General features: G+C 38.0%; 1 pseudogene across 1 annotated transcript; it reads left to right on the top strand.

Moving 5' to 3' along the window:
- Positions 1-362: 362 nt before the first annotated feature.
- Positions 363-13,780, top strand: LOC148732098 (uncharacterized; annotated as a pseudogene). The gene is made up of 19 exons (XR_015999782.1): positions 363-609; positions 1,177-1,215; positions 1,327-1,444; positions 1,617-1,688; positions 1,813-1,884; positions 2,509-2,580; positions 2,889-2,960; positions 3,135-3,206; positions 3,979-4,050; positions 4,799-4,870; positions 5,295-5,366; positions 5,740-6,785; positions 7,092-7,294; positions 8,148-8,319; positions 9,049-9,109; positions 9,198-9,390; positions 9,546-9,725; positions 10,466-12,906; positions 13,437-13,780. The product of XR_015999782.1 is annotated as an uncharacterized LOC148732098 (transcript).
- Positions 13,781-24,782: the final 11,002 nt, after the last annotated feature.

Below are 24,782 nucleotides of genomic sequence, written 5' to 3'. Positions count from 1 at the left end.
TAGAGTGTTGATCTGCTTACCTCCCTCCATGGTTTTCTGGGCTCGATTCCCAACCCAAGCATCACAGATGGATTGAATTTAACGTTGGTGCTATTCTTCGCTTCGCACGTTTAAAAAAAAATATGCCCAATTGTTTCTTAAATATGAGGGGTACTTTCAAGAATAGTCTTATTGGTCGCAATAGTTACATTTGTTGCCTTTTTTTAAGGAATATAAAAACTCTATTCGTTCTCATCAACTTATATTTCTTTTATCTTCTTTCAGCCTGTAACGAAAGATTAACCAACAAAACGGGATATTTCTTTTCTCCTTCATATCCGGGACATTCTCTTGATGACATCTTTTGCAGATGGCTCATAACCGTTCCAACACGTCATATAATACGCTTAAAGTTCCAAGAATTCCGACTCAGGGATCACCCTACGTGTGATAAATGTTTTGTGGAGGTTTTTGATGGTAGCGAAAGAACTCGACCATCTTTAGGAAAATTCTGCGGCTATTTGTTCCCCCCAGATCTCTTATCCTCCTCTAATCATTTCACAATTCTTCTGAGCTGTCAAGGAAATTTGCCTGTAGCCAGATTCAAGGCCTTGTATCGCTCTGTTCCAGGTACATGAACATAATAATATTCTCATTATAGTGTTTTCGTCGTTATCTTGGTTGCAGTCCGCTACCTTGCTTAGTTATATAGCGTTCCAGGTTTTGAGATCTTTTATTTTTCTTCGTAAGCCGTTTTAGTTAAGTTGTTTTCTTAGGATGGCATGAATTGATATAAAAGTCAATGAACACCGTTAACGCTCTAAAAACCACGGGGGGGTGGGGGGGAGGGAGTCTCAGTTATTCCCAAGGTATTTAGAATAGGGGGACCTTTTGGAAATAGGTTCATTATTAAGAGGGCCCTTAAAAAATCACTAAGGCGCAAAATGTGATCGATTAATTTTTCTGAATGGTCGTGTAGATCTTATGAATACCATACACAATGTGATCCAAAAAGAGACCCGTTTAATTGGTGCAATGTGACTTTGTAAAAACTGCTGTTAAAAAAGAAAGAGTTTGTCGGTTTGCAATACCTTCCCGCGAACATTAACAGTATAACTCTTGGCTTGTTTCTGGGAGTCCTTTAATTTCCTTCCAAAACCGTTTAGAAATTATTATCGATTTTTCTTTCTTTTCTAGCCAACGACAATGACGGACTTTCCTGCTCACGTCAGCAAGGTAAACAATCTTTCCCTCCCGTGCACGAGACCTGCTTCTTATCCTATTTTAAGTTAATTGTTTGTTGCCTTTTCAATTTTAATTGATAATAGTATTATCGTTTTATTTTAGGTTGTCCATCGAGCTGCAAATGCGAAGATTTCGGTGAAGGCAAGGAAAAGAAGATTCAAGTAACTGGAATAGACTTGCTCGGTGTTCCAAGAGATCTTCCTCTCAATACAGGAGCTGTGTAAGCAAGAAAAACTCGGAAAAGTTTTGTTGCATTTCTAATCTTAACGTGGTGATATCATCATTTTTATTTTTATTTTTTTGTCGCTTTTCTTAGTGAGCTTTTCTGTTATTTTTCCCACATGATTACATTTTTCATTCATATTTGCTGCAAGTGTCATATTTCTTTCAAGGTTTTTCAAGAAAAATCGGATATCCCAGTTACAGCAAAAGGCCTTTTCAGATCTCGAAAAGCTGGAATATATGTGAGCATATTCCTCATACGGTGATCAAATGTTAAAACTTTCCGTTTAGATCTGTGCTAGCAAAAGGTTTAATGAACCGACTGGAGAATGAAACCAACTGATTATTTCTTTTTGGCTTTTCTAGCGACATGAGCTTCAATATTTTGCTTCGTCTCAGTAAAAACTGCTTTCAAAATGTCTCATCCGTTAAAACAATGTAAGTATAAAATTAGTCACGCCTTGTAAAGATGAATGTCTTAAATATAGAAAAGTCGAGTCTTCGAGATGAAGCGTAGTACCCAGTTGGAAATACTGCATCCCTAGGTCACTTTTTGTTTGCCTCTTTATTTGACCAGAGCTTGACAAGACGTTATTTATTTGAATGTCTTAAATGAAAAAGTCGAGTCTTCGAGATGAAGCCGGTATTCCCCAGTTGAAAATGCTTCATCCCTAGGTCATTTTTTGTTTCCCCCTTTATTTGTTGTTTTAATTTTGATTCGATGTGATAATTTGGAAAAGCATTCATAGAAATTGTGGAAAGGTATCCGACGAGGCTCTTGAAACCACTACACTGATAATCTGTTTCAATACTTTTCTTTACACCTTAAAAAAAATTAATAAAAAACACTGACAACAGGAAAACTTTCGTCCGTAAAACAAAGAAAAAGGTTGAGTTTCGAAACTGCAATCTTATTTACGCCCTAACTGCCTTTACCTCTTTGCGCAATTTCGTAACCGAATGAGGCCATAAGGGCTGCTATATGCTTTGGTTACGAGGTGGCTCCAAGGCTAGTATCAGATTGTACTTAAACTGAATTTAAAAATGTACCTTTTTTTCCAGGCGATTGAACTCCAATTTTTTAAGATCTCTTCCCGAAGGTGTTTTTCGTGGAATTCCTAATCTACGTGTTCTGTGAGTATTTACGCGACTTATAAATCCGGCGTTCGGGGCACTTTTCTGAATGTAGATCGATTTTAATCACTTTGACTAGTTAAGGTAATGGGAGCCAGTAGGAAATCAAAGTAGATATTGTCATAAAATCTTTTATTGAGCACGAGAAAATGCGAAGGACCAAAGATTGCATGCGATTTTATCTATGTATCTTATTTGCCGAGAGGATGGCACAAATTTTCCCAACCAGTCACAGAACTTAAAGTGCGGCAATCTCGCAGTCCTCTCGATAACTTAAATTTAGTGGACATAGATGTGATTTGTTTCAGTGATTTGGGGAAAAACCTTCTACAAAGACCAATGAGAGGAGTGTTGGATGGACTATCAACTGTAGAGGTTTTGTAAGTATCATATTCTATATGAATTCTACAGTTCTTATTTTTTGACATGAGGCTTCAACCTCGTTCCCAGGGCGTCCCCTCTTTGAAAAGAAAAGTGCCCTGGGAACGAGGTTGATGAAGCTTTTTAACTGCAACAAGAGACAGCCTTGATCAAACCTTTTTATTCATTTACAGGGGCTTGCGTTCAAACCAGATTGAGCGGCTGGAATATGGCGTTTTTGAAAACAAGAGTAATATGACCCATTTGTAAGTTTATTTTTCCTTCATTTATTGGGATTGTTTGGTTTTTGGCTACTAGTAATAGTAATAGTAATAATTACGATCGTTTATTCAACCTTTTTGCAGCATACACTGAATTACAAGACGGGTCATTAATTACAAATACTTCTATGTTACACCTAAATAACTATTATAGAAATCAATTAAATGTAAATATTGAATACTATGTAAATATTAAATACTATGAGTATTAAAACGAATCGTAATTCGGTATTTTAAACGTGGTTCTGGTATTTGATGGTGAAAAAATTTCCGAATCTATTAGATCTTGGAGAGGCAGGTACAGACACAGTTTCTCCTGTCCTGAGGGCATATGGTCTTGTGATTCCAAAACGAGGCACTAACTTTCGTAGTAGGTCGGAAGAAGAGTAACTTCGCTTGAGGAATGTTATGCACGCATCCTCCCTCCTCTGGCGCAGAAAAATTAAGCCTGATTTCTTAAGCGCGTCCTCATAACTCAAAGACGGAAAGATAATTTTTAGTGCCCCTTTTGTACCGATTCAATGTGATCACTTAAGTATTGCGTGAGGCCAGCCCAGCTTCACAGGGATACAACTTGCTATGAACAATCAGCTCTCTGTTGTGACCTACTTCGAGTTTTCCTGTTCAATGAAATATAGATTATAAGATTAAAAACTATCTAGGGATTTTTTCTTTTTCGAGCCTGGTCACTGATTAAAAAAAGCGTTTCTTCTGTCGAATTTAATCGTTACTTCTGGAATTGCTTATTTTCAATTAGATACCTCCAGGATAACGAACTAATAACACTACCAGAGGGCCTGTTTGAAGATCTTTCACAGCTGAAAGTACTGTAAGTGTTTCCATCCAAGTGGTAGTTTTCAGTGAAGAAAGAAACGAGTATTGTTGAAAGTAGGAATAATTGCCTGCTGTAAGGAGCCTTTTTTCACATTCCTAGTAAAATAATTTTCCCGAAAGGCTATTGTTTTTTCTTGGTATGTTTACGCTCGATAATGAGAGATCCGTTCTCCCGTTATTGAGTGTCAACAACTCTGAAATTCAAACAGGGAAAATGTCAGAAAAAGAAACAGATTTCACTGTTTTTTCTCCTTTTCCAAGATCTGGACCGCTGTGCCATAGATTCAAATTTTGAAAAAATTGCTTTGCACCCTTCAAGTTTTCGGGCTTTCCTGAAACGGGCACTGCTTTAGGAAAATCTGTAGCGGGATTAAATGCTCTCGGCCATTGTCAGTCAGTATGAAGTTCCCCTTTCTAGTTTCCCTATATTTCCATGTAGGCTAATTGACAGAGTTTGACGTTAGATCAAGCTAACATCCTTTAGCGGATAGTAATGTACATTCCTGCCTCTGAAATACATTATTTTGCATGGATACTCGTGGAAGAATTTGCAGATCAACCCTGACGCAATTCTCATCTCAACTTGAATCTCCACAGATTCAATCTGTGCTCAGTATACTACGTTTTTCTAAATAGCTCAGCCAGTTGCAATAGAGAACCCAAGCGAGAACCATTTGGATCCTTATTAATGCTTGGAAATTTATTTTCAACTTTACTATTATCCTTATCGCGCTTTTCCTTAGAGACCTTAGTGGTAACAAACTGACAACAGTCTCAAAGGGAACTTTTAAAGGACTCAAGTCACTGGAATACTCGTAAGTTGACCGTTTATCAATTGCTATACTCTTTAACAAAAACGTTTGGTGGTAAGCTCTGAAACTGTCTCAAATCCAATCTTTGATATGATAAAACTTTCGCAGTAAAGCACTATTTGAGCAATAGTGGAAATCAGACCTGAAAAAAATTTCAGGCCTGTACGGGATTCGAACCACTGACCTCTGCGATACTAGTGCAGCGCTCTACCAATTGAGCTAACAAGCCAACTGGGAGCAGGCCATCAAATTAATTCGATATAAACCCGTAGATGATAAATCAAACAACAACAAACATATGAAACATATGTGTGAACTGCGGTTATGAGACGTATATGAGAACGATCCTTCGCAGTAAAGCACTATTTGAGCAATAGTGGAAATCAGACCTGAAAAAAATTTCAGGCCTTTCACTCTATTACTACAGATATCTCAACGATAACAAACTATCCGATGTACCTTCCGATGCTTTCAGTGAACTGAAAAACATGAAGTATTTGTGAGTATCCTTTACTCCAACTGTGTTCAACGCTACCTGGCGCACTAGCTTGTTTTACTTCACTGCGTGCTTTCCAATATTGGCTTTTCAATATTGGCTTTTCAATATTGGCTAGTATTGGCCGATATTGGCCAACCAGATCTAAAGGAAATACCGAAAGAAGCCTTGGGAATTAAGATAAACACACGGAAACCGTTGGCAATTACCAAAAATTTGAGTTTAAGTGTTTGAGAATGAGGTGCAAACTTTCTTAAACAATGTAAGACAAATCCAGTGTTATCTCGAATTGCTTTCCACACTTAATCAGAATTGCTCCAGGGGAAGTGTTAGGCAGCATTGTTAATCGTACTAACCATGAACTATTTTCGTTTAGGAAACTCGACCGCTTCATCTTGTGCTGCTACGCTAAGAAAACAATCGCTGGAGTTGACTGCAATTCTCCAGTAGATGAATTTTCCAGCTGCGACGACCTCATGAAAAACAAGCCGGTTCAGGTCTGTATCTGGATTCTTGGAATCCTCGCCTTACTGGGCAACCTCCTTGTCATTATATGGCGCACCATTGATAAAGAGGAAAACAGGATCCAGTCCTGTTTGCTGACTAATCTGGCCGTAGCTGATCTGTTCATGGGCGTGTATCTATTAACAATCGCTATTATGGACTTGAGATGGCAAGGGGAATACTTCAAACATGACATCAAATGGAGATCGGGTATGGGTTGTCAAATTGTTGAAGCTCTTTCGATGCTCTCACGTGAAGTGTCTGTCCTGATTCTCACCATTATAACCACAGACCGACTAATTTGTGTCGTCTTCCCATTCAAGTTCAAGCGCCTTATTTACAAAGCGGCCGTCCTTTCCTGCATGGGTGTTTGGGTATTTGGCGGGGTCATATCTTTGATTCCTATCACCGGAATAAACTACTTTGACGATGAAAGTGGGTATTTCGGTTTCTACAGTCGCTCTGCCGTTTGCCTTCCTCTTCAGCTTTCGGAGGGCACACCGGCTGGCTGGGAATACTCCGTGACAATCTTTGTTGGCCTGAACTTCATTTCGTTCACTTTTATCTTCGTAGCGTATATTTCGATGTTTTGGACGGTAAAGCGTGCTGCACGTGCAGCGCGATCGACGAATTTCAAAAACGAATCTGCCATGGCTAAAAGACTTGTTTTCATTGTGATGACAGACTTCTGCTGCTGGGTGCCAATCATTGTAATCAATGTTTTATCTCTAACTAGAAATTTTGAGGATCCGAACAAAATCGCTTACGTGTGGATTGCAGTATTTGTTCTTCCGCTAAACTCTTCTCTGAATCCAATCCTGTACACGTTTTCCACCCAGCGAACAAAACGTAGCTTAACGAAAAAAGGAAAAAATGTCACTGGTATGGTCATGAAGACATTAAACTACCGTATGCCAAGTGAGTAATCACAATCATCAGTAAAAGAAATACACATTTAAGGTAACCTTAGGCTTTTCCAGGCACCTAAATGGTGGGGATGAGCCACGCCGAATCGTCATTACTTATCTCTCTGTCGGTTACAAATAAAAGAGAAAAAAACAACCATTTGAGTGGAAATGGGTGATCTTTTCAAAAATTTGGTGTCAGACAGGTAGGAAAAACAAGTACACCTATGACAAATGGTGTGTCTGGACCCCTCCCCCCCCTCTCCCCACCCTTCTCCTGGGTCCTTGAATTTGATAAAGGTTTTCTTTTTCATTTAAGGTCGAAAGCAGACAGTCGATTGGTTGAAAACATCTGATGATGCAACTCTGGTTTCCAATGTCATTGCATATTCCAGTCCACAGCCATCACGAGTGGTAGAAAAACATGAACGAGACCATGGTAAACATACGACGCACGTTAAACTGAAGCTGATTGAAGAAGTGGATATTCTGCAAGACGACACCGCTGGAAAAGCTAGCACTGTAAGTGTGTGAAAACGTTTTATCAAAAGAACATTCTTACGCTCTTGACCCACATGACTCGAGACTTTTGATATCGCTGATCCAAGCAGTATGTGATACGCGTGTCGCATACCAGTTTCTGCGTCGGAACGTCAAAACCGCGAAGATCTGTGGCTCGATTCATCGTTGGCAATCAGAATTTTTCTTTTCACACACCCACGACAAGACAAGTAATTTCTTGCTCTAAACTTCGATTTTGTTTGGGGTAGATTAATTGAGCTGCACAAGGGTCTTTAAGGTGGTCTGTCAACCAGTCTCCCTGTCACTCATGAATAAAGGTTGATAGTTTCGAAAGAAACTGTTTGGGGCTGCGTCGGTGGGAGTAACGAAATAATTGGGATATATCAACAAAGTTGAAATGGTAAATTGGCCACCGTAATGATTACAAAGCTGACATTTCGAGCGTTAGCCCTTCGTCGGAGCGAAAGACGAAGGGCTAACGCTCGAAACGTCAGCTTTTGTAATCATTACGGTGGCCAATTTACCATTTCAACTTTGTTGATATATCCAAATTATTCCCCGTCACTCAGCTGGTAAGAGCACTGGACTCCAGGTAGAGAGGTCTAGACTCAAGACTGACCTGGTCTCTGTGACGTGTGCTCGGGAAAGAAACCGGACTATCGTTTCCAGTTCCTCTCTCTAGCAGGAGAATAAATAAGTACCAGCGAACTGACAGAGACTAGACTTGACTTTAACACTTTATGGTGAGCAAGGAAAGGAAGGTTTTGTTTTTTTTTGGAATGAATCAAGGAGGACTGGAAAAACTCACGGTCGCATAAGATTAAGTCGTCTTAACGAATCTTTGCCATCACAGGGTTACGCTGTAGCATGGTCAGAGGAAGGAGACATTTTAAGCATGGTGTTACTGAAATACTTCGCAAAAGAACACAAACAAGACTGGATTCGAGAAGTTGATGTGGCAAAACGCTTATGTAGTGAGAGAGAAGAGTTTCCTATCCTTCTCAATTACCGTTGGCATTCTTAAGGCGAGTAAATGGACGATGCTTTATACTTTGTCCTCTAAACGGAAGCATATTCTGTTAGAGTTTTTAATTGTTCAACAGCAGAAAATTTCTGGAAAAATTAAATTTTTCAAGAAATCGGACGCACTTACCGGCGAATTTCCTGTTAAGCCTGTTACGCTTCATTTTAAAACGTATTCAATAAATGAAAACTTCTCATCAACCGAGCCCGAGGTCCGTACTGCAAGTTACGTGACCGCGGTTCCTTAACAGTTTGGACCAAGAAAACGAGGTCAGAAAGATAATCATATTTCTGGGTACAAATGATGGAGAAATTTTCAATTTAAATAAAATTTGGAATTTAACAGACGATACAGGAAAATACCGCCCGCTAAATTGACCAATCATAGAGCACGCACGAAGTGAGCGATATGATGATATATAGTAGCTGCCATTATTTTATGCAGAGAAAGCATTAGCTCCTTTCACCCAGATTTCCTTAAGGGAGGATAAAAATGAAATTAAACGATTCAAAATGGATGTAAAAAAAGTATCCAAGATAATTCCTGATGTTAGAGCTTGTTTTTTTTACAGAGTTTCCCTGACTATTCAAATAAAGCTGTTTTCCAGCTATGGAGGGTTCCTTCGATCAGCTCGTTTAGGAATTTTAGTCAGTTATTTTGCTCTCTTTCATAAATATTTCTTCAGTGCTCATTGTTTGCATTAAAGCAAGTCCCCGATCTTTCTCTGCAGCTCGTGACCATAGCATCGAGCACGGCAAAGTGAAGATCCGCGAGTTACAGTCGAATAGTTTGTAAGTATACAATGTTTGCATCTGAAAAGGAAACTTTAAAAGAAAACTGAGCTTTTATTTTCTACTAATTTCTTTCCTTTTGCTTCAGACTTATTTGCTACGATTTTGTGTCGAGTTCGACATTGCAAAATTTTCTTTGCGATAAAGGAACTGTCATCAACTTTGATGCGGTTTGTGCTATAGCCTGTGACGTCATCGGCGCTATAGAACGACTACAGGAACTTGGGATGGTTCATAACAACGTCACAACAAGCAACATTTTCATTGGTCACTGCCTAAGGGTAACTAAAGTTTCTGCTTTTTTGTGATCAACAAAATTGTGTTGGATACTGGGAAATATTTGGCTCGCGGTCACGAAGTACAGATCTCCAGCCAAATATTTTTCTATCCAACCTTCAACCATAATCAACGAATGTATATTATGGTTTATTTTCAGCTTCCTCCTGTGAGAGCAGTCTTGGGTGGACTATCTCGAGTGTCTGAGGAGAATGAACCAGCTTCATGTACAAGCTCGGGAGCTGATGAGCACAGTGATCACGGCAACGATATTGAGCAGTTCGGACAGTTGATAGCTGCCTTATTAGGACACTGTCATGGGTCCAGTGAGTACGTCCAGGTAAGGTCATCATTTGACAGCTCGATAACGAACCGCTGATCAGTAAATGAGCCGACCGTATCCTCTTCTCTCTCCTTTACTTATGACCAATGCACGCAGTAACTGAAATGGCAGATTTGACGAGATTTCGTCAATCCAAGTGAATATTTGACGATGTTGGCGGATTTTAGTTAAATTCGTCAAATTATTTTGTTGCCGATACCAAACGATGTATTTTTGTGCTCGATGACATGTTCTCCCTATCAGAAAAGTATCACGAAGGGTAATTGTATATTTTTTAAAAAAACCTTAAGTCTGCCTCCTATTTGTCAGTGAATCAACCTTGGCCACTTTTTTGCCGTTTTGCCTTTTAATTTTGCGATATAATAGCATCCCATTATCGATTGCACTTCGCTGCATTCCATTACAATGCAGAACACGTTTCATTGCATTCCAATAATTCATTGCATACTGATATGCTGTTCTGCATTACGCCAAACTATACTGTGTTACGCTGTCATACACAATACATCGCATTGCAATGTATCGCATTGCAAATAGCAGACTACAGAATGCAATGTTGTTCTCGGCCCTACGTTTCTTTAATCCAGCAGAGCATCTACAGCATGCCCCGACAAGCGTTTGGAATTGGATATTAAAACATTGCGCGATTCAAAGCCACATAGCCATTACAGTTTTTGTTTCTTCAAGCTGAAAGAACTAGGTTTTTTTCTTCTAACTTAAAATTGGTTTCTCTGCAGTTGTATGAAATCATGAACCTGTGCTTTAAAGAAACGGCAGAAAACAGACCTAAAGCGTCTTATATCCGGGAGTTGTTAGAAGAGCTTCGGTACTGTGTTGGAGTCTAGGATACATATCTATAAATGGAAAGAGCTTGGTACAGCATTGCTTTACTGATTACAACTATTATCTTCGGACGGACAATTCTTCTATTATTACGTTGTAAATATAAACTAACTATACTGGATGTTCATTGAATTAAAGCTGATTTTAATAAATTATCTATATAATATTGAGTCCATCATTGCCAATACTGACAATACTTGTATTATTTCGATATAAATATTTACCCATTTGGCAGGAAGTTCAAAATATTGGAGCTGATTTTAATAAACTTTATCTATATCTTTATTGTGTCCTTCATAGACGTATGTTATCAATGGTTTACTTGCAGGATGCATCAAAAGCCTGGAATTTACAGAAAATATTAACTAGATTTGTATAGTAGTATACAAAGTATATCATTACAAAGTACACGAGTATAATAGCAGAACGAATCAGACGACACGAGTCTTATTACCAATTAATCATAAATATTACAATTTCCGGGAAAAGGAGAATAGCCAAGATATGAAAGAAAGGGAAAATTTGCATTAAAAGATTGACAAAGGAGGCGTATATTTTTTAATGTTGATTTAAACTACAGCATTGGATATGATTATCTTATTGAACTGTCCCATAAAAAGCAGTCCGATAGCAACTTGGCAAGTAAAATAGTAGAAAATAGGAGCGTTTTGAGCCAATTACAATCATGGAAATCGTAATTTTCATGACTGAATAAGAAATCAGTTCACGTAAAACCAAGCATATTACAGGGTTGATACTTTGATAGGAATCTGTGGAAACAATTTACACGGAGTCCTCGATTTTGGTTATGAAACTTTTTCAGTTATCATTCAATTTCTTTGCGAATTATTCCAAGAGCTTATTAGTTTGAACTAAAAATAGCCTGAGGATCAGCCTCTCTCAAGGGGAGGCGGGGGAGGGGAAGGGAGGAGAGCCTGACACAAATCTATATCGAGAGCCATTCCGCCCTCTTGTAATTAAATCAAAACCTCTTCCAGTTTGCCTGATATTCGAGATGTGGGTTCATATGTCAACTGTCCTCTAGAGTTTAAACACTCACACAAACGAACGTAAACACAAATCGATTCGGATTCACCAAGTCTCAACAGTATGTGCTTCATCGACTACCAAGACCGACACATCAATCAATTTGTTTTCTTCGGATAACCACTGCTCAGCACTACCAAAGATTATTTCTGCATTCGCTAAGGTTCCTTTGTTGCTCGAGTCTAATGTCACAACTTTTATACCATATTCGACGGGCTTATCGACTTGCTGGCGTCGAATAAGTTCGAGAAGATCAATTATAATTTTCTTAAAGTCCTTTTCTTCTTTCTTTACATCTTTCCAGATGGAATAGAACAACTTTGGTAGAATCTGGTAAATCAAACTCTTCCGGTAACCCGTTAGAAGGACGCCGAGAACATCTTGATGGCACAAAACTAGCTTTTTTATGCATTCGAGTTGACCCGACTTCAAAGTCATTCCTGGAAAATATTCTAGAGAAGTCTCCAGACACTTGTCAAACTTGTTTTCGTTTATTATCAGAGACATTCAAGGGCAACTATTCACACTAACGGCATTTCAAGATGGCGTCGTCACAAACGGTGCGAACAAGTTTACTTCCAGTTCTCTTCTATTGTCGCCTTAGCCAATCAGCGTTTCGACCGTTCAGCGGCCAAGGAACACGGCTCTCGATATAGATTTGCGTCAGGCTCTCCTTTCGCTCTCCTCCCTTCCCCTCCCCTCCCCCCTCCCCTTGAGAGAGTCTAATCTTCAGGCTAAATTAAAGATAGAAGTCAACTTGTGCAGCTGCTAAAATGTTTTGGTAGCATGTGTTTACAGGAAGTCCAAATGTTGCCTTACTGAAAGGTTTCGCATAATTTATTGAGACAAGCTCGGTATACTGAAGATAAAAGCACATAATTGACGTGAGTGGTATGAACTATTAGAAGATGACTTCCTCACTCTTATTATTTATTCTTGTTTGTAGTGGAAAGGCAACAATTAACCTTAAGAGAAAAACGAGAAAAAGCAAGTATCTCATTGAAGGTTGCAGCATTTGATCGTGCGGAAGTGTAATGCTATTAGAATTCTCAATAGATGTAGTTTAAAGCGTTTCAAATGCAGACTGCCGGCACGCCTCAAAATCGATAAGTTGATGGAGATTAAGTTGGCCACTCTGATCGCCAATATCACGCTTTTCCGCGTCCATGACGTCATCAAAAGTGCGACAACATGAACGAGACCATAGTGAACACATGATGCACGATAAACTGAAGCTGATGAAGAAGTGGATATTCAACAAGACGACCCCGCAAGAAAACCTGCTACTGTAAGTGTGAGAAGAAATGTTTAGTGAAAGAAAATATCTTGATATCCTTGGGGGATAGATTTGTGGAGCTAAGCCAGTACATACGATATGCTACCTAGCGAACCGTGCGTCGATGTTGGTTATTGGTCGGAGCATCTTACCAGTCTGTAGGAGGTAAAAGAGTCGATTTCTGTTAGTATCCCCGACTTATTCTTCATCTCAGTAGTCACCCGACTGTTTGAAAGATTGTGGTAGGAGAGTTGGTGATCTTGTGTCAGAGCACTGGACTAGATTCCACAAAGAGAGGTCTGATTTCGAACCCTGGTTAGTTCATCGAGTCGTTTTCTTGAGCAGGAGACTTTACTTTCATGAGCATTTGCTGTATACCCAACAGTATAAATTATTAGCACGAACAGACAGAATTACTCGACTTGAAGACTTGTTGACGAGAGGGAAGGGGGGGGGGGGGGGCTTCAATTCGTACGGGCCATTTGTCTCGTACAGGTTTAACCTTCTCAGAGAATCTTTATTGTTACCATCTTATACTGTAGCTGGTCTGAGGAAGTAAACATTTCAAGCATGTTGTCATTGGAATACTTCGCCGAAGAACACAAAGAAGACTGGATTCGAGAAGTTGATGTGGCAGAGCGCCTGTGTAGTGAGAGAGAAACATTTCCTTTTCTTCCCAATTACCGTTGGCACTCTACAAGCGAGTGAGTGGAAGATCTTTATCTTTTGTCCTCTGAAAAGAAACATTTCCTGCTCAGACGATTTGTCGTTAAACAGGGGAAGTAGTTGACAAGCTTCGAAGTTTTCGAAGAATAAGAAACACTTTCCTACCATTTTGATGTTTCAATTTCAAAGTTACATAAAAAATGCACTCATTTTCAGCCAATCAGGCGCGCGTTATTTTTGCACGTGTATATATGATAGGAGACAATGTATCCTCAAACGATCCAAAATAGATGTGCTCAAAATGAGTTCAAATCAATTTCAAAGTACCCAATTTCTCTTTCTCGCATTAGCGCTTTTTCTATATTTTCATTAAATCAATCTTTATTTTAAGTCAACAAAATATTCAAACCTATCAAAGATAGCTCCCTTAATTATTAGAGCTCCCTCAATTAATTCGTCAAGTAATCTAATATTTTCATTCAGTCATTTGCGTCCTTCCATTGAGAATTCCTCTGTGCTGATTGGTAGCGTCAAAGTGTTGTTTCTTTGTAGCTCGTGACCATGATAATGAACACGGGAAAGTGAAGATCCACGAGTTACCGTCGAAGAGTTTGTAAAGTAAACAATTATTATTATTATTATTTAAAGGCAATTGAAAGAAGTTTTAGACGTTGGTCAGAAAAATGCCAAAGAAGAAGTTTTTAGTGGAGCTAGGAAATCAAGAAACTCGAAAATTAAATATAAACGGTTTAAAGCACACGATACGTATTAACGAAGCCGTGATCGGTTTTAGTTTTGTATCTTACTGGTGGAGAAGGCGACGCGAGTTTTTATGATCAATAGGCCACCGAATCGGTTCATTACATCATGCATAAATAATCCGTTTGAAAAGAAACCGAAGAAAACAGACCTAAAACCTCTTACATCCGAGAGTTGTTACAAGAGCTTCGGCAGTGCATTAGAGTCTGGAATACATGCCTATAAATGGTAAAAGCTTGATACCGAATGGCTTTACTAAGTTCCAAATCCAACTCTCATCTCCAGACGGACAATTTTAGCATAATTTCTTTGTAAACATATTTTAACTCTTCTGGATGTTCATAAGATTAAAGCTAATTCTACTAAACAATCCATTTAATGATGAGTCCATCTTTGCCATGGCTTCACCAATGTGCATATCTCTGGCGTCAGTGTTGCGCTGTTAAACTTAACAACGCCGTGAAAAAGATTACCGGCTGACTGTTTCTAATGTTCAAACGAATCCCCAGCCGGTGAGCAAGTTCTTATTAATAGCGGGCCACGAGCCACGATCGGCGAAGCCCGCAAGATTACACCAGGCGAGCGTGCGAGAGGTCCGTCTATGGCAAGGCACCAATGACTCCAGGAATCTTGCGGACCTCGCATTAATCGATATTCAGGGCACCTTGCCGGAGAAAGTTTGTGATTTAATAAGTAAAGTTATGAACTTGTAGCTCATGATATCGAAAAACTTCAGGTTTTGGTGACCATTCCAAATTCGGGATCATTTTCCTTCAGTGTTTCCACTCTGAATGAGACTTTTAGACAGAACCTTGTGTCAAGTCGCACAGCTCGGTTAGCTGTAGCCAACTAATTGTAACCCGTGTAGCTATCTACCAAAAAGATATAAAACTTGTACATCTGTGCAAAAAAGATGTAAAAAACTACATAGCCAAATCGTTTTAAAAAAAATTTAATCAAACATCTGAGGATAAAACTACTTCTAGATTTGGAGAAGGGGAACTTTTCTGCCCTCGATACAAATATGTTTTATGATTATTAGAGGCGAAAAATACATAAATGTTGATATTAGCCATTATTACATCGATCAGTTGCCACCATAATTGGCTGTACTATGAAGTACGGGTCACTAAATTTAAAGTTCGTTTAAATTGAAATCTTCTCCCTTTACTTAAACCCAGAGATCTCATGAAGATCTTGCTAACTGCCTTCTCTCGGTCCGCACAGTAAGAAAGGAAACCTCGTTTTTTCCTACCGGATCTATGAGCCGCGCTCTTTGTAGTACGGATCAAGAAAACAGGGCTAGTAACAGGTATTTAGATTTAGCTTTAGTTATTTGAACTTTTCCGAGTACCGGGTACTAAATCTATCTTAAATGAAACCTATATTGTGATCCAGAGGAATCATATTGATAGCATTGCTTGACATCATCGAGCGTACAAATTAAACAATCTACGTGTTATGAAACTAAAAGATTGTCAATAAAGGAAAGTTCTTTGTCGTCCAATAACATAACCGGGAGAAAAGTTTTCTCAACTGGTTTCCTTTTTACAACCGTTGTATAATTGCGATTGGTTATAAATAAAATTATTTGTGTTTTGGTATCATTTGTGGTAGTTTGGCTTAAACATGCTAAAAATCTAGCCTGATAGACGTTTCGATCGTATTAATAACAAAAGTTATCATATGGCCCAAGTAACTTGTACGGCTTTGTTTGACAAAAAAAAAAATGTTTTCTTATATGAGAATGATCCTTCGCAGTAAAGCACTATTTGAGCAATAGTGAAAATCAGACCTGAAAAAAAAAAAAAAATTTTTTTTTGGGCCTGTACGAGACTCGAACCACTGACCTCTGCGATACTAGTGCAGCGCTCTACCAATTGAGCTAACAAGCCAACTGGGAGCAGGCCATCAAATTAATTCGATATAAACCCGTAGATGATAAATCAAACAACAACAAACATATGAAACATATGTGTGAACTGCGGTTATGAGACGTATATGAGAACGATCCTTCGCAGTAAAGCACTATTTGAGCAATAGTGAAAATCAGACCTGAAAAAAATTTTTTAAGGTAACCTAATCAGTTAGCATATTCCGACAAACATAAACCTCCAGATGCTTGTTACAGTATAGTTTGTGGTGAATAAACTATATTGTAACGCTGTAGTGGAAAATTAATAATTGAGGTTGAATTTCCCGCTATCAGTCGATCGCTGGTAGCCATTTCAAGTTTGTAAACAGAATAAGAAAGGTGGTAAATTTTGAGCTCGATAAAAAAAGAGGAAGATATTTTTCTAGTCACGAGCGCGGGACAAAGAAAAAAATTCTGAGTTCTCATATGGAATTGAAGGTCTGTAGTTCGATTCAACATAACACTATTTTTTCTTTGTCTCGTACTCGGGACATGATGAAAAACATATTTTTCCGTTTTATGTTTGATCATCAAAATACCATTGTGATAATACTTTTATGCATGAGAAGGGAAAATTGTCATAAGACAGGCAGAGAAACACAAAATTCCCACATGCAATGAATTGAACAAATTTTTCGTAAGAAAATGTATTCCAGGGAAAACAAAAATAGCCTCTTTTCAAAAACAATAAAATTTTCTCATTCATATACCAGTGCTTCATTTGAAACGTTCGATAATCGATGCAGGAACTTCCGGTTAACATTAATTATAACAGCTGGTGTTTTATTTGATTATGCCAAACGCATCGTAAAATTGGAAACAGAATTGTGTTCATTATTCTTACTCAGTATCAGCAAGAAACTCATTGGAGGACATCCCTCATGCACTGTTACGGAGAGGAAACGTCTTCTTAAAGGTTAGGACGCTCAACAAATGTTCTGAAATTTAGAAAATAGTGGGCTTGGCAAGGAGATCTTATCCTGTCGAAGTAGGGACCTGAAAGAAACTCCCGCATTTAGCGCAAAATTTACATCACAGTTGATGTGATATAACGGGACAATTGGAGGTAGACTTAGAAAACCACCCATGTCGCCAAGAGATGAACAAATTACCGTTTACTGCATTCTTAATGAAAATAAGTGGCTAAAAGTTGGCACATGATTCTATGTTTTAACCTCTAGAAGTCTTTCAAAAGTTTGAGAGCACTTCATTCATTCATTCGACGTCAAAAATCTTAGGGAAGATAAAAAGGCGCAATAAAAAGGCGCAGTAAAAAGGCGCAATCTAACTATGTAAGGATTTTCTTTGAAAATAGATAGCTACTTCTCATCGCGTTTTACCATTTGAATTTCTAGTCGACGATCGTTGACTTCCTTAATGTACTGAAATTCATTAAGCAATAACATCTGTTTTTGACTTCGTCTATAAACAAACCTATTTTCTAATTGGCATATTCTGAGAGAAAAAAGACTTCTGTTTCCTTTTTTCGCCTTTTAAAAAGCAGATCATGAATTCTTCATGATTGCTCTTTATCTCAGGAGAGCGGGAAATATTAGATAAATGCTAATTTCTGTCAGCTGTATTTTCCAACCACACAAGCAACATCTGTCTAAGTTGGCTTTCATTAACGACAGCGACAACTGTCTGTGTAAGTCGCTACAAAAATATACGACAAACGCACATTAATGGCTTGGCCAGTGATTGGTACAACAGTAACAACAATTTTTATTCTTTGATCTTTTTACATAAAATTAAAGTGGGATAGTTTCCCCCGCAAATAGCTAGAATGCTAATCGTGGCAAGACAAGTACCTGAATAACATGAATCGTCTGGTATCTAAGGACAAGGAGTCGTTATTTACACAGTCAGATAGAATAAGATAAGAAGGCAATTAAACTTAGAAAGTGTATCTATGTACCTACTTTTTTAATGATCATGGGGATTTGAAGATAGTTATCTTCTTTTTCTAAGATATCAAAATAGCAATTTGCGAAGGACTATTTTAAAAGCTTTCTTTGGGAGATCCGTTCTACAGCTTGGTATCTTATTCCACAGCTTTACTCCCATCAGAGAGAAGGAATTGTTTTTATTTCTAGTCTCGAACTTTTAACATAAAACTTACCAGACGTAAGCGATCGTGTATTGTATAAATGAATATTAGACGTTTTCTGAAATAGGTTTAGTATGTACCGACTCATAATAAAGAAAAGTTATCGGAAGCACGTTTGCTTTAAGAAATAAAGGAATTGCATGGTCATGCCAGTCTACAAAGTACAGCAGACGAAGGGCTCTTTTCTGAAGAATAAGAATTTTAAGATGAGTCATCAATGCCTGACCCCAGGCGGCAAGACCATAGGTTAAGTAAGGGTGGATTAATGACTTATAGATATTCGATAGTATTTTTCAAGGTACAGAGTGGCGTAGCTTTACAAATAGCCCAACATTTTTACTAATTTTTGTAGCAATAGAATCAATTTGGTATTTCCAAGAGAGATTCTAATCAGTAAGAACGCCCACATTATTTATGTAAACGTTAGAATCGAGACGAATATATTTATTCTTTTCGTTATCGAAAATGCAGAGTTTTAGTAAGTAAGCCAGTTGCTTTTGGTAAGGATGAAAAATTACAAAGTTGGATCTTTTAGAGTTAAGAGTTAATTTGTTGGCTGTCAACCAGTTATAAAGGTTTTGTAACTCGTTGTTGACTATTGTTTCAAAGTCTTTTAGATTTTCGTTCGCATACAAAATGTTAGGGCGTCTGCAGGTTAAACCTAAATTTATTCGAGCATCTGTAGATATCATTGACATATAGCAAGAAAAGTAATGGTTCAACAATTGATCCTTGAGGAACACCACATCCAACGACAGCTTTATCTGAAATACAATGGCCTACTTGCGTTGTTTGTGTGCGATTTTTAAGATATGAGGAGAACCAATCATTACTTAATCCACGAAAGCCTTAGTGATCGAGTTTATCAAGCAAAATGTCGTGATCGACAGTGTCGAAAGCTTTTTTGAGATCAATGAATATTCCACAAGGTAGCAATCGTTGATTCAAGTTTGCCTTTATATCATTAACAATGTCCAATACTGCGTATTGGGTTGAATGCTCCTTACGAAAGCCGTATTGTGAGGAATACAAAAGTTCGTGTTTCTTTATCTAGCTCGTCAATCTGTTGTACATCATTTTCTCGGATACTCTGTTAAAGTTTGAAGGTAAAGAGATAGGTCTGTAGTTGTTTGCGTCAGTATCATCGTTACTCTTAAATACTGGTGTAATTTTAGGAATTTTGAGTTGTGATGGATAAGTCCCTGATCTGATCGATGTATCAAGTAGCTAAAGGACAGGAGCTATGACGGTACTCGAACATTTTAGTAATTTGGTTGTTGAGGAGTACAAACCATGAGATTTATCATTCGGTACAAGTGATATTTCTGACAGTAATTCTTCGGGTAAAACAGGTTGAAAAAAAGAAGGATAAAGTTGTAGATTTGCAATAGCTGCTGTATATTTGCCAGTTCCTTAAACGTCAAGAGGTGTCGGATCGAATATATAACAAGAGAATCATTTGTGTTGTTTTGCTGCCGTTGAGCTCCAATTCTTCCTTATCTCAACAACATTTTATGGAAGCTTCGCGAATAATACTTTATTGACGTGCTGAGTGATCGCACTTTTGTCGTTCAGTGTTTGAGTGCTTCGTTAACGGGCTTTTAAACTTCTGCGACCACGGTAGCCTATCCATGTTTTCTGTTTTGTTTTTTCTGTATGCAATGGTCATTTTTTTCCGCAAACCAAAGGTAGAGTGAAAATTCCAATTTATTTATCGTGAATGGACTGAAAACGCCACCAGTATGAAATGCTATGAACAATCTGTCTGAGTTTGGCTTTTTTTCAAATAATTGCAAGCATAGCATGGATGCTACATAATAGTTCTTTATCTAATGTGATTGGGAAATATTGGATACCTGCTAATTACTTTCCAGCCACGCAAGAAACATCAGTCTAAGTTGAGTTTCATTAATTTTTCTCTAACTCGGTCTAAAAACCAAAAATTCAGCACATTTACGCACTAGTATCGCAGAGGTCAGTGGTTCGAATCCCGTACAGGCCTGAATTTTTTTCAGGTCTGATTTTCACTATTGTTTAAATAGTGCTTTACTGCGAAGGATCGCGCACATATACGTTTCATAACCGCAGTTCATATATATGTACTTCATATGTTTGTTGTTTGATTTATCATCTACGGGGTTTATGTCGAATTAATTTGATGGCCTGCTCCCAGTTGGCTTGTTAGCTCAATTGGTAGAGCGCTGCACTAGTATCGCAGAGGTCAGTGGTTCGAATCCCGTACAGGCCTGAATTTTTTTCAGGTCTGATTTTCACTATTGCTTAAATAGTGCTTTACTGCGAAGGATCGTGCACATATACGTTATTAGACGTTTTGTTGTGTAGTATCGCTGTGTATTTTTACTCGTTATTTTTATTTTGACTCGCACTACGGGCTCGTCAAAATACGGCACAACTCGTTAAAATACTCAGTGATACTACACAACATAACGTCTAATAAGATATCTTTATTTTTAAAAAGGCGCAATCTAACTATGTAAGGATTTTCTTTAAAAATAGATGACTACCTCTCATCGCGTTTTACCATTTGAATTTCTAGTCGACGATCGTTGACTTCCTTAACTGTGCACTGAAAATTAATAAGCATTAAACATCTGTTTTTGACTCCGTCCATAAACGAACCTATTTTCTAATTGGCATATTCTGAGAGAAAAAAGCCTTCTGTTTCCTTTTTTCTCCTTTTAACAAGCAGATCATGAATGCTTCATGATTACTCTTTTTCTTATGAGAGCGGAAAATATTACATAAAGGCTATTTTTGGTCAGCTTTATTTTCCAACCACGCAAGCAACATCTCTCTGCGTTGGCTTTCATTAAAGACAGCGACAACTGTCTGTGTAAGTCCGCTACAAAAATATACGACAAACGCACATTAATGGCTTGGCCAGTTATTGGTTCTGCTGTATATTTGCCGGTTCCTTACACGTCAAGAGGTGCTGGCTCGAAAATGTAACTAAAGAAGCATTTGTGTTGTTTTGCTGCCGTTGAGCTCCAATTCTTCCTTATCTCAACAACATTTTATGGAATCTTCACGAGTAATACTTTATTGACGTGCTGTGATCGCACTTTTGTCATTCAGTGTTTGACTGCTTCGTTGACGGGCTTTTAAACTTCTGCGACCACGGTAGACTATCCATGTTTACTGTTTTATTTTTTTGGTAAACAAAGGTCATTCTTACCGTAAACCAAAGGTAGAAAGAAAATTCCAATTTTTGATCTGTACTCTGATCGTGAATGGACTGAAAACGCCACCAGTATGAAATACTATGAACAATCTGTCTGAGTTTGGCTTTCAAAGTTCTTTTGCTCCGGCTACAAATAAACGCGTATTCTAATTGGCATGTTCTGACAGAATATACATAGTTGACTTCTCGAATTATCACAAGCATAACATGGATGCTACATAATAGTTCTTTATCTAATGTGATTGGGAAATATTGGATACCTGCTAATTACTTTCCAACCACGCGAGAAACATCCGTTTAACTTGTTTCATTATAGTTGATGCTAAATAAAGGGACAACTAGAGCCCCAAAGTAAACTTAGATAACAGCCTGTGACGTCGGAGCGATGAAAGAAATCACTTTTTACTGCATTTTTAGCCAAAAAAGTATCATGAAATTGGCATAGCGTCAACAATATCACAACAAGTACACAGTCTGATGCCATTTGATGATCTAAAAGTCTAGAGTTCGTTCCATATTCTTAAAACACTTCCTTCTTAGAGTCATTCGACCCTAAGGAATGACGTAAAAATATGAGTTCATTGCTCGGCGACTTAATTTAACCATGTGAAGATTTCTTTTAAATATAGATAACAGCTTATTACGTTTCAAACTTTTAATTTCGTGTCGACCATTATTGACTTACTTATTGTTGCGAAATCAAATACGCAAGAAATATCTGACTGACCAGGGGCCCGTTTCTCGAAAGTCCCGGTAACTTAACGGGCCCGAAGCAATGTTTTAAAATCAAAATTTAAAGGATAAGGAAGCAGGTTCTGGCACCCAAAACAAGTCCTTTTTGTTTCTGTAGCTGATAGTTTTATTCCATCATTTCCAAAACTTTTGAAATCGCCATCTTAAAAGAAAGCATAACAGCTTTACGGGTCCGTTAAGTTACCGGAACCTTCGAGAAACGGGCCCCTGGCCTACGTTCACTCCGACTACAAACAAACACATGACTTATGGCTTACCTCAAAAATAAGCCTACTGCTTGCTTCTTTATTTTTTTTTTATTATTTTTTTTTTTTTGCATTTTGCACTTGAAGGTCATGAATGCTTCGTGACTTCTCTTCATTTTCCACTGAGTGCTTACAATACAGACCTGCAAAATTGTGATTAGCTTGACTTTTATTCTTGTGATTCACAAACAGTCGACTCCTTTTCGGAATATTCTCGATTTGGACATCGAAATATTCTCAACTCTTGAAGTGCGATAAGATTCTCTACAAGATTAAAAATTTTGAAAGATTTCTCTCTCAAACTGATAATTGACCATTCGTGGCTAAAAGCAGGCTTTAAACGAACAAATGCTTTTAGAAGCGTCTCGAACTTTTTTTATTTTAGGGTAAATAGGAGTGCATTCAGCTTGCGCATTTCCTCTAGAAGCTCCGGGGTTTTGTCGGTTTTATTGTGGAGGGGGACAGCAGGGGGGCGGGAGTCCGGGAGAACAAAGACGGGAGAAGGTGGGAAGTGGGAGCAGAAATTTTTAAGACATTCGTTTGTTGTTTATCACTGCTTATCGGGCATCCAGTCAAATATAGTAACATAATGATAATCGACTGAAAGGAAATTTAAAGTATTCTTATCATCGTTCTTCTCAACTTTCTAGATAGTGCGCAGTTCAAGATTACTATGCTCACGTTTCTCCAAGGATTCTCGCTATGGTTTTTGACGCATGTGCTTCTTGCAACAAATGGTGTCTCTTCGCAAAACCTCACAGGTAAATATCCCATTTGGGAATTAAAACAGTCTTGATATAGCAAATAAGTTGATAAGTTGTCTATGCCTTTCATTTTTACATCCAAGGTTGTATTCGTTACAGCACTTTCGTTTTATTTTTTTAGTTTGAATCTAGGCATTGTTAAATGCAGCTGCCTGCTCTTTGGAATGGTCGTATAAACGGTTTTTTTTTCAAAATGCGTCCGAAAATGTTTTGGTTCCACCAAACCTATCATCCGAAACGACACTCGCGTAAAATGGATCTGGTGTTTGTGAGCATTCCAATATTTTTAAGTGTTTGTTTGTAACAGGTAGTGTCTTCAGAAATTGAATTTAAGATGTATATGCCATTCTTCACTGCCCCACAGTTTATCCCGTCTTTTGTTTTTCTTCAATTTTCGTTTAATATTCGTAACTAAAACAATTCGTTCAAAAGGTGACATTCAACTTGTTATTAATATCTGGAATCTGTTAATAACAAGTAGACATCGCCTCGAATATTATGGATTCTGTCTGTTGTTTTAATTCCATTTATCTACCCTTTTTTCATGGAATTTGACTTTTTTGGAGCGTACAAACCTTGTTTAAAAACTAGCCATTTCGTAACTAGTTGAAGATGTTACTCAAAATGGGCTTATGAACAAGATTACCAAAACACGTATGCTCGGTTCGTTTGGATGTTTTATCGCGACTTGAAAACCACTGATATGAGGATGGTGAACGACAAGCCCCTAATACACCAAGATAACTTGGTTAAAAGTGGTGTCATTCCAATACAACTTAAATTCAGTACCCTTTTTCTTTCTAGGAAACTGCTCCTTTGATCACAAAACACTGTGTAACTGGCGGAATGAAAGGAGAGGGGATCATTTTGATTGGCTCCTCCGGCAAGGAGCTACTCCTAGTTTTGACACAGGACCAAGCAGCGACCACTCAGTTACGTAGAGAATGGTGACACCCCAAAATCAATTTTATTAAGTTCAAGAAACACAAGAGAAACATGATGTCATCTGACATCCAAATCAAATGGTTGAAAAGCTGATGAGATAGTTGAGATGCAAGGCTGTAAATGTTTCTTTTCAAGTTAGAATTGGCACTCGATTCCCGGTTTGATACACACGCATGTGATAAACACCAAACCAACATAGGATCTTTTCTTTCTTTATCTTTTTCCTTTTCTTTGAGGCGTTCTTATATCTAAGCGGTCAGCTGAAATCATTACGTGAAGAAATTACCTAAGTATTGCGCGATCATAGCTTAACGAATAATGTTATCTCAATTTGGATAACGAGCACGTGGCAATTAAAGAACAATAAGAAAAGTAAAAAACTAGCTATAAGTTTCGCTTTAAATCACAACTACGAGTTAACGTAATCACAAAATAACTTGTTGCTTAGCAACGTTCACGGGTCTTGATTACTTTATCGAAGATTACGGTATAACTCGTCCTCTATTTAAAAATCGATCTTCACTACACG

Source organism: Stylophora pistillata, chromosome 4 (assembly GCF_964205215.1).
Source record: "Stylophora pistillata chromosome 4, jaStyPist1.2, whole genome shotgun sequence".
Lineage (NCBI taxonomy): Eukaryota > Metazoa > Cnidaria > Anthozoa > Scleractinia > Pocilloporidae > Stylophora > Stylophora pistillata.
The sequence above is the reverse complement of the archived record's forward strand: the minus strand, read 5'-3'. Positions and strand labels throughout refer to the sequence as shown.